The 8,398-nt window shown below is 40.5% G+C and overlaps 1 pseudogene; it reads left to right on the plus strand.

Moving 5' to 3' along the window:
• The first annotated feature begins 220 nt into the window (after positions 1-220).
• Positions 221-1,331, plus strand: LOC102484763 (peroxisomal biogenesis factor 3-like; annotated as a pseudogene).
• Positions 1,332-8,398: the final 7,067 nt, after the last annotated feature.

Here is an 8,398-nt window from a genome sequence, read left to right on the forward strand (position 1 = left end):
TCCTTATTTCCCCAGATACCTCACAGAATCAGATAAATCAAAGAAATGAAACAATAATGTGGCTTGGAACAGTCTTCATGGAAAGTAGTGTTTGTGATTTCTGGTGAACACCATGTGGGACCACAGTGCTCCTGCTGGGTCCTCCAGGCCAAATGACTGAGAAAGGGTTTCCTGGTGAACCAGCTCCTCACCTTATGCAGCCCAACTCCAGGGCCTTACCATGCTGAGATCTATGTGGAATTTTCGAAAATGTCACAAAAAGAAATACATTTTCTTGGGCAAGTCCTCAGAAGAGTATATATCCTGGGAAAATATGGACAAAAGAAAATCAGGGAAATACAAGAAAGGAAAGCTGCAGAATATATTGTCCAAGCATGATGACAATATCATTTTGAAAGTAACCAAAGGACTTGCAATATGTCAGTACTGTTCATGCTTCCTACATTAAGAGAAGCCTTAATGCAGCAACTCAACTCTGAGAGCCTCACAGCTCTACTGAGAAACAGGCCTTGGACCAAGTTAGAAATAAGGGAGGATCTGAAGATAGTAAGTTCCACAAGACATATTGTGGCTGTATACAGTACTTGTATGCTGGTTGTTCTTTTATGAGTCCAGTTAAGCATAATTGGTGGATATATTTACCTGGATAATGTAGCAGTCGGCAAAAAATGGCACTGTAGTTCTTGCTTCTCCAGGTGTCCAAAAACAGTATTTATGGTGTATTCAACACCCCCTTGGAGATGGCCTGATGAGATTGATCACTATCATTAAACAAGCTGTGCAAAAGATTTAGGAAGGGTTTCCCTTAAAGATTTTTTTTGTCTCTTTTGGACTTGGAGCAAAAACTAAAAGAAATAAAAAATCTTGTTGAGCAGCATAAATCTTGGATTGATAAAGATGGATCCAAATCTCTCTTATACCACTATCTGATGCCAGTTGAAGAAACTGCATTAGCAGTTTAGGCCTGTAGATTTTCTCCTAGAAATGTTACCACAGTTAAACTTCTCAATGAAACAAGAGACATCTTGGAAAGGCCAAATTTTAGTACTGTTTTGAATACCTGTTTAAACCGAGGCTTTAGTGGCCTTCTAGACAACATGGCTGAATTCTTTTGATCTATCCAACAGGACCTGCAGCCTGGTGACTCTCTGTATAGTCTTTCCAGTGTCAGCCTGCCTTTACCTGAGATGATTCCGACAGTACAGACAGAGCTGTTCAGTTTGCAATGACACATCTAGCCATTTTGTACGGGATCTGTTGATGACAGACCAAGTGAAGACTTTGCTGCTAAAGTATACAAAGCTTTTAGTACCCCTCAACCACTGGAGTAATGATTTTCCCTCTAGAAAAACTACAGTGGGATTCATTTACTTTAAAAAGTACATTGAACAAATAAATAATGCCTAGAGTAACAATTTGTTACCGGAATGCCTAATAAAAATACATTCTTAATCAAAGTCTCCATTTCATAATGAAATAGATTTATTTGAAGTCTTATATTTACATATGTTGATGTGCTAGGTTGAGCCTATATACAGTGTATTCCGGATGGAGAATCTCATTTTGTATGCTTTAACAATGTACAGTGAATGAATGTAAATAAATAATTTAAATAATAAAACTAAAAGAAAATTAATCAACAGACCAATTTTTGTGGGTATCTCTCAGTGTACACACAGTGCAAATATTCAGAATTGTTAATAATTTGTTACACCATGGACATTACTTCCAAACCAAGTAAAAACTAATGTGGATAATGTTTTTATATGTATAATATGACATGCAGTGTACTTTGACTTTAATACTGAGGAAAATCTTTTTTGGAAATAGGTCTAGGATGTGTAAAATTTGGAATATGCTGTTTAATCATAAAGTTCTTAGACTGTAGTAAATGAAGTGAATCAGACTCTTCTCCAGTTACTCTTCAAAGGAATAGATTATTTGTCTCAAATATACCTTGATGGAAGACACTTTCTTATAGAAAACAGTGAATTTCAACAACTATGATCAGCTATTTTTTTCTTTGCTAGTTTTCTTTGCTGTATTTTCTCAGGTTTTCTTTAATGAGCCTAAGAAAGTACACACTGATTTTGAAGTTAAAATTGTGTTGATGCTGTTTACTCAGTTATTATTTGTATATAAATAATTTTAATAACTTACTTTGTATTGATTTTGAATACAGCAAATATTGCAATAAACAATTTTAGTAAAATATCAAAAAAACCCAAGAAAACCAATAATATGGTTTGTTAAAAGAAGCTATTAAAACACTTATCACAGGACAAAAGGTTAAAAGTCACACCTGATTTCTGATTTTTCTGTTGGCAGAGATTTTTTGCTATAGGGTGCATGAGCCCACAGGACACACACAGAGAGAGAGAGAGAGAGAGAGAGAGAGAGAGAGAGAGAGAGAGAGAGATAGAAAGCAAGAAATCACCCCCCAGGGGGGATGGCCACGCTGCAATCCCTTCTCTATTCTCCTCTCAGGATCTTGGGCATGAACGCACACGTACCTGGCTTGAGTTTAAGCCACCTGGTCTGGGACTCGAACTGTGATCGACTATGTGGGAGTTCAGCAACATAGCCATTACGCTAACTGCTGATCCCCTGAATTGACATTTTGAAGGGAAAGGGTTTATCAGGAAATGGGGATGACTAGGAAGTCACTCATTCTTTTATAACGGAAATTAAATCACCATAGTAGTGTGTTCAAAACCTCTCAGGAAGTCCTAGGGCAGCTATGATGAAATGGATTATTACAGCCTAATCAATATCATCATAAGGAAACATAATGTTAGTTTTTATAATCAATTAGAGAATTCAAAATGTAAAGGAGTTGTATTACACTTATTTGTAAGAGAATGAGAATTTGAAACTAAATAAGAAGATATCTAATAATCTTATTTTTGAAGAGTTTTTTGCTATAGGGCGCATGTGCTCACCAGAAAGACAAAGAAAGACAAAGAGACAAAAGTGATAAATCACCTCACAAGGAGGATGGCCAAGCTGCAATCCCTTCTCCTCCATTCTCCTCTCAGAATCTTGGGCATGCACACACAAGCGCCTGGCGTGAGTTTAAGCCACCAGGTCCGGGACTCAAACCGCAATGGACTACATGGGAGACCAGTGACATAGCCATCACACCAATTGCTGGTCCTGATATCTAATCATCTTTAACAATAAAGATTTTTTTTTTTTTGCAGTAGCGTGCATGCACTCTCCAGAGACAGACAGAGAAAGAAAGAGCGTGAGAGAAAGTGAGAAATCACCTCCCAAGAGGATGGCCACATTGTAATCCCTTTACCTCCAGTCTCCTCTCTGGAATTTGGTCATACATGCATGTGATTTTCAAGTTCTGGGTCCAGGACTCAAATCACACAGTCAGCCATGTGAGATCCAGTGCCTTAACCTCCATACCACCTGCTGACCCTCAAGATACTTTTCAATCTAGATTTTGTACAAAATTAAATGTACTCCTGTTTGTGGTTTTAAGAAGCCTCTAAGAGATAAGAACTCAGCAGATGTTTGCCCATAGCAAACGGGACTGGTAGATCTGAAGAGTGAGAGGAATCCTACATGCACCTTTTTCCTCATATACATTGTAATCAGATTCCTACTCATCCGTGTGATTGCTCGGGCCAGCTTGCTGCACAGTCTACACTGAGTTCTCAGAAAGGGAAAGTTTATATTAAGTGAAAATCTTTGCTCTCTCTCTACTTTCATCTTGTATAAATTCTCTCTAGATCTTGCCGTGGGCTTTCCTACCAGGCTATGCTCAGCCCCCTTCAGTTCTTCTATTTGGTTTGGAGGTATATTGACTCAGAGACATATGATTTATGTTAAGGTACCTCCCTCACCCACCTACAACTAAATAATAAACAAAATCGGTGAGTCTATTTGCAAACCGAATAAACACCCTTGTTACTTCTACAGCTTGCATGAATTGAAGACCCACTTGATGGGGCAGGCATCGTAGCTAGTTTGTTCTCAGGATCTAGGGGTCACTTCGAAATTTTAGAGCTGGAGGGAAGCATAAGATCATACTGAACAGTGGTTCTCAAACCTACCTGTTTCCAAGTCACTAGAGGAGCTCCTTTTAAAAATGATTTATTTATTTACTTATTGTTTAAATTTGCTATAGGGCACATGTGCTCACCAGAGAGAGACAGAGAAAGAGAGAGAGGGAAAGTGAGAAAACAAGCTGACACATCTGGGACTCGAATCATGGTTAGCCATTTGGGAGTCCAGCAGCTTAACCACCACACCACCTGCTGGCTCCCGGAGGAGCTCTTGAAAAATCTCTATTACTAAGTTCACTCCAGATCTAGTAGAGTCTTTTGGCTTGAGTCTAGCATTTTCTGTTAGTAGTTCTGGTTCGGGGAACAGAGCTCTGATTTCAAATCTTTACAAAGATCTAGTGAGATGGGGGATCGTATGCCATGAATATATTTATTTATTTATTTTTGTAGAGAGACTTTTGCTCTAGGGTACGTGTTCTCACTGGAGAGACAGACAGAAAGTGAGAAATCACCCCCACCTCCCCAGAAGGGATGACTATACTGCAATCCTCCATTCTCCTCTCAGGATTTTGGGCATGTACACACATGTGCCCAGTGTGAGTTTCAAGTCTTCAAGTCAGGGACTTGAACTGTGATCCACCACGTGGGAGTCCAGAGACATAACCATTACACCATCTGCTGGTCCCTGCCATGAATGCATTTAAATCTGAAAATGAAATGATTTGCCCAGTGGCTGGTTAGTGACAGAGCTAGGACCAGAACCCACTCAGGTGTCACTGATTTGTTTTCACACCACTCCCCAATGCCATAGCCCACATCATTAAGAGGTGTGTAGTTTGTACTTACTTGTGAATCAAAAGTGCCCCTTTTATTAGCTCAGAATAATTACACACGCACACACACACTCACACAGCCAGATCCCTGGACCTTCTTGATTGCCTTTGACATACCTTTCTCTGATTCTAGGCCTCAACATTTTAATCATGACCTTGAGAGAGTTCCCTGAACCTGACTTTCTCTTCGTTTAACTCCATCTCGGCACTTCCGAAGGATGTTCATGTTTTCTCTCATGTCACGCCAAGACTGCTAATTGAGGGATGGCTGGTCATTACGTCTTGTTACAGCCTTCATCTTTTCCTGTCTCTGGTCTGGGGAGACTGCCATCGTGCAGGCTCCTGTTATCGAGGAGTCTTTTCTTTTCCCTGTGTGTGGACAAGGACATTGGTTGTGGCCATCATGCTGTTACCTCCACACTCTCGAGCTGCTGTCACTTGACGTCAGCTGGGGAGGGTTTTGTGACAGGGAAGGAGTCATAGATGACTGTAAACTTCGAAGTTAACTGGGCCGTAGCAGAGAGGTCCTTGTGGAAGAGTGGTTAGATGGTTCCATCCTGTATTTGAAATGAAGACATACTGGCCCTGCGAACTACGTAATCGCTGGTCGCTGTGTTTTCAGTGAATACTAACAGCATTAGTGATCCACTAGCACTATCCTGTGGTGCAAAAGTCAAATTCTATGTTTGAAAAACAGTTGTAGGTACTCTATTTTCATTCTTAGTGAAGTGACGATTTTATGGTACCTTGCAGATAACTTTCTTTTAGGCTTTAAAAGCATATTAACAACTGAAGGATAAAACACTTGCATTAAAATGAGAACTAAAGAGATATGGAAATCATTTAATAATAAAAGCAGTGTTACATTCACAGCAAATTGGCAGCTATAATCTCTTGGTTACAGGAGGACTGTTCTTATCTCTGCTCCACTTGATTAATTGTAATTTACTCCATAGCTCATGCATTCACTCATTTAATCATTCAATAAGTAGTTATTGAGCACAAAGCACCAGGTGCCATATTAGGTTGAAATTCTTTTTTTAAAAAAACAATGGTTTATTTAATTATTATTATTATTCGAACTGTGGTGTCGGGTCCAGCACCCCAACTATCATGCCACCTGCTGGCCCTAGGTTGCAATTCTTAGGAGGCTCCTGGCTTAGTGGGGAAAACTGTCAAATGGCCATCCTGTGGTAAGAGGTATGAAAGAGTCTGGTGGAGAGCCTTGTATACTCTTTGTTATGTTGATATAATTGTGTGTGTTTTGGTCTAATGATTTTTTTCTTTCTTTTTTTTTTTTTGCCTTAGGGTATGTGCACTCACTGGAGATGGGGAGGGGAGAGAGAGAGAGAGAGAGAGAGAGAGAGAGAAGAGAGAGAGAGAGAGAGAGAGAGAGAGAGAGTGAGAAATCACTCTCCCCCAGGGGGCATGGCCACATTCCTGCCCTCTCCCCTTTCATAGGTGTCAGATCTGCATCTCAGTCTATAGACTCCACCGACCCCCTACTCTCTCTGTCTTCTCCATTGTCTTCTTGGGATCGTGGGCACACATGCACACGTGCGTGGTGTGAGTTTCAAGCCACTGGGTCCAGGACTCAAACTGCGGTCAGTGACATAATTGCTATGCCATCTGCTGGCACTTGGTTTTTGATTTCTAAAATATGGGATCCGGTCATACATTGGATTTCTCAGCCTTAATTTGGAAATTCCTCCCAAACAAGTGTGACATAGTTCTCTCTTGTATGAAGTACCTATTATTCTATGATGTGGACATGACCTAAATTCTTCAGCCTCTTCCTTCATTGGGTACAGTTGGTTTCTGTTGCCGTCGTGAACGATTTTAAACACTATATCCCTGTACTCACATCCTAACGTCTCTGTGTGCCTGCTGCTTAGATTTTCTCTGAGAAACCCTATTGCAGGGAGCATAGTTGGCTGGTAGCCCCCAACTGCTACCCCTTTGATCCTATCACAGTCTCCACACTGAGGCCAGGCTGCCCCCCCAGCCAATGATTGAACACATTTCATTTTTTCCCAATGCGGAACTCCTTCAATGGGCAATGTGGAGTAGGGACTCCCCTGCGGCGCAGCTGAAACACTGAGTTGTGCTGTAGTCTGCAGCTCTTCCTGCCCCAACCCTTCCTGCCCTCTCTCCTTTCACAGGTGTCAGGTCTGCATCTCAGTCTATAGACACCACTGACTCCCGACTCGCTCTGTCATTATTTTTTTTTTAATGGGCATTTCCTCCACTAAATCTTTTGCATATCTAATCTTGTCTTAGCATCTGCTTCTTGAAGGACCGGTACAGACACATTGTGATTTTATTTCCATGCATATTTTTAATTTTAACAGATGTTGCCTGATCGCTTTCCAAAAGGCATTACAAGTTTCCATTTTCATCAGCAGTGTTTGAGAGCGCTCTGCCTTCCGACCAGTGATTGGTAAGATCACACCTTTGAACTTTTGCCAGTGGCAAAGTAAATCCTTCTATGAGTGTACTTCAGTGTTTTCTCTTCTTTATTTTGCCATTTAGATGTGCTCTTCTGTGAAATGTATACTCATATTCTTTACTTATAATTTTCTTTTGAGTTGTTCTTTTTAAATGTCAGCTTTGAATCACTTTTTGTGTATGGTATATGAAGAAAGATGTTAAATTAGAAGTTTGACTAAGGCACCAATACCACAAATCTGGCACAATAAAGTGGCCATGTTAAGAGAGAAGTTTTCAAAAGAACATGACTTTTATTTATTTTATTTTGCTACAGAGGATATGTACACTTGCTGGAGAGAGACAGAGAGACACTATGAGAGGGAAAGTGAGAAATCACCCTCACAGGGTTTATGGCCATGTTACAATCCCTTCTTCTCCATTCTCCCCTTGGGTTTTGGGCACACACATGCGTGTGCACACACGCTTGTGTGCCTGGTGTGATTTCAAGCCACCAGGTCCGGGACTTGAACCATGGTTGGCCATGTGGGAATCCAGCGCCTTAATCACTATGTCACCTGTTGGCCCCAGAGCACGACTTCTAGAACAGCCACAACTCACAGTTCTCTCAACCATGCTGAGGATAATGTGGTTGCAGAGAAAGGTTTTAGAAAGAGGATTTCTTGGAAGAAGCTATGAGACTCTCCTTTCACTGAAGTCTAAAAAGAAGGTCTTAGTGGAACTACTTGAAGAACATGTATGTGCTATTCGTGATTAGAGAAATTTACTAGCATTGGATACCTGTGTGAAAAGTTATAAGACAGAGACTGACTGTCAGGGGTAGGGTGAGATTGTTTGCATAGGTGGTCTGTAGTCCCAATGTTGTCAAAGCAAGAGATGTGTGAATGTTTCGGAGGGATCTGATAAGGCTCCATATCACATGACTCACCACATTTCCAGTCTTCTACCTGGTAGCCTGAAAACCATTCCAGGTATGTAAATGCATGTGCCAGATCCCGAGATGAGATGGGATTGCATGCATACTATGGCAAAAAACTTAAAAAAAAAAAAAAAAAAAAAAGAAAAGAAAAAGGAAGAAGAAGAAAAAGAAAATGAAAG

Source organism: Tupaia chinensis, unplaced genomic scaffold (genome assembly GCF_000334495.1).
Source record: "Tupaia chinensis unplaced genomic scaffold, TupChi_1.0 Scaffold145685_1, whole genome shotgun sequence".
NCBI lineage: Eukaryota > Metazoa > Chordata > Mammalia > Scandentia > Tupaiidae > Tupaia > Tupaia belangeri.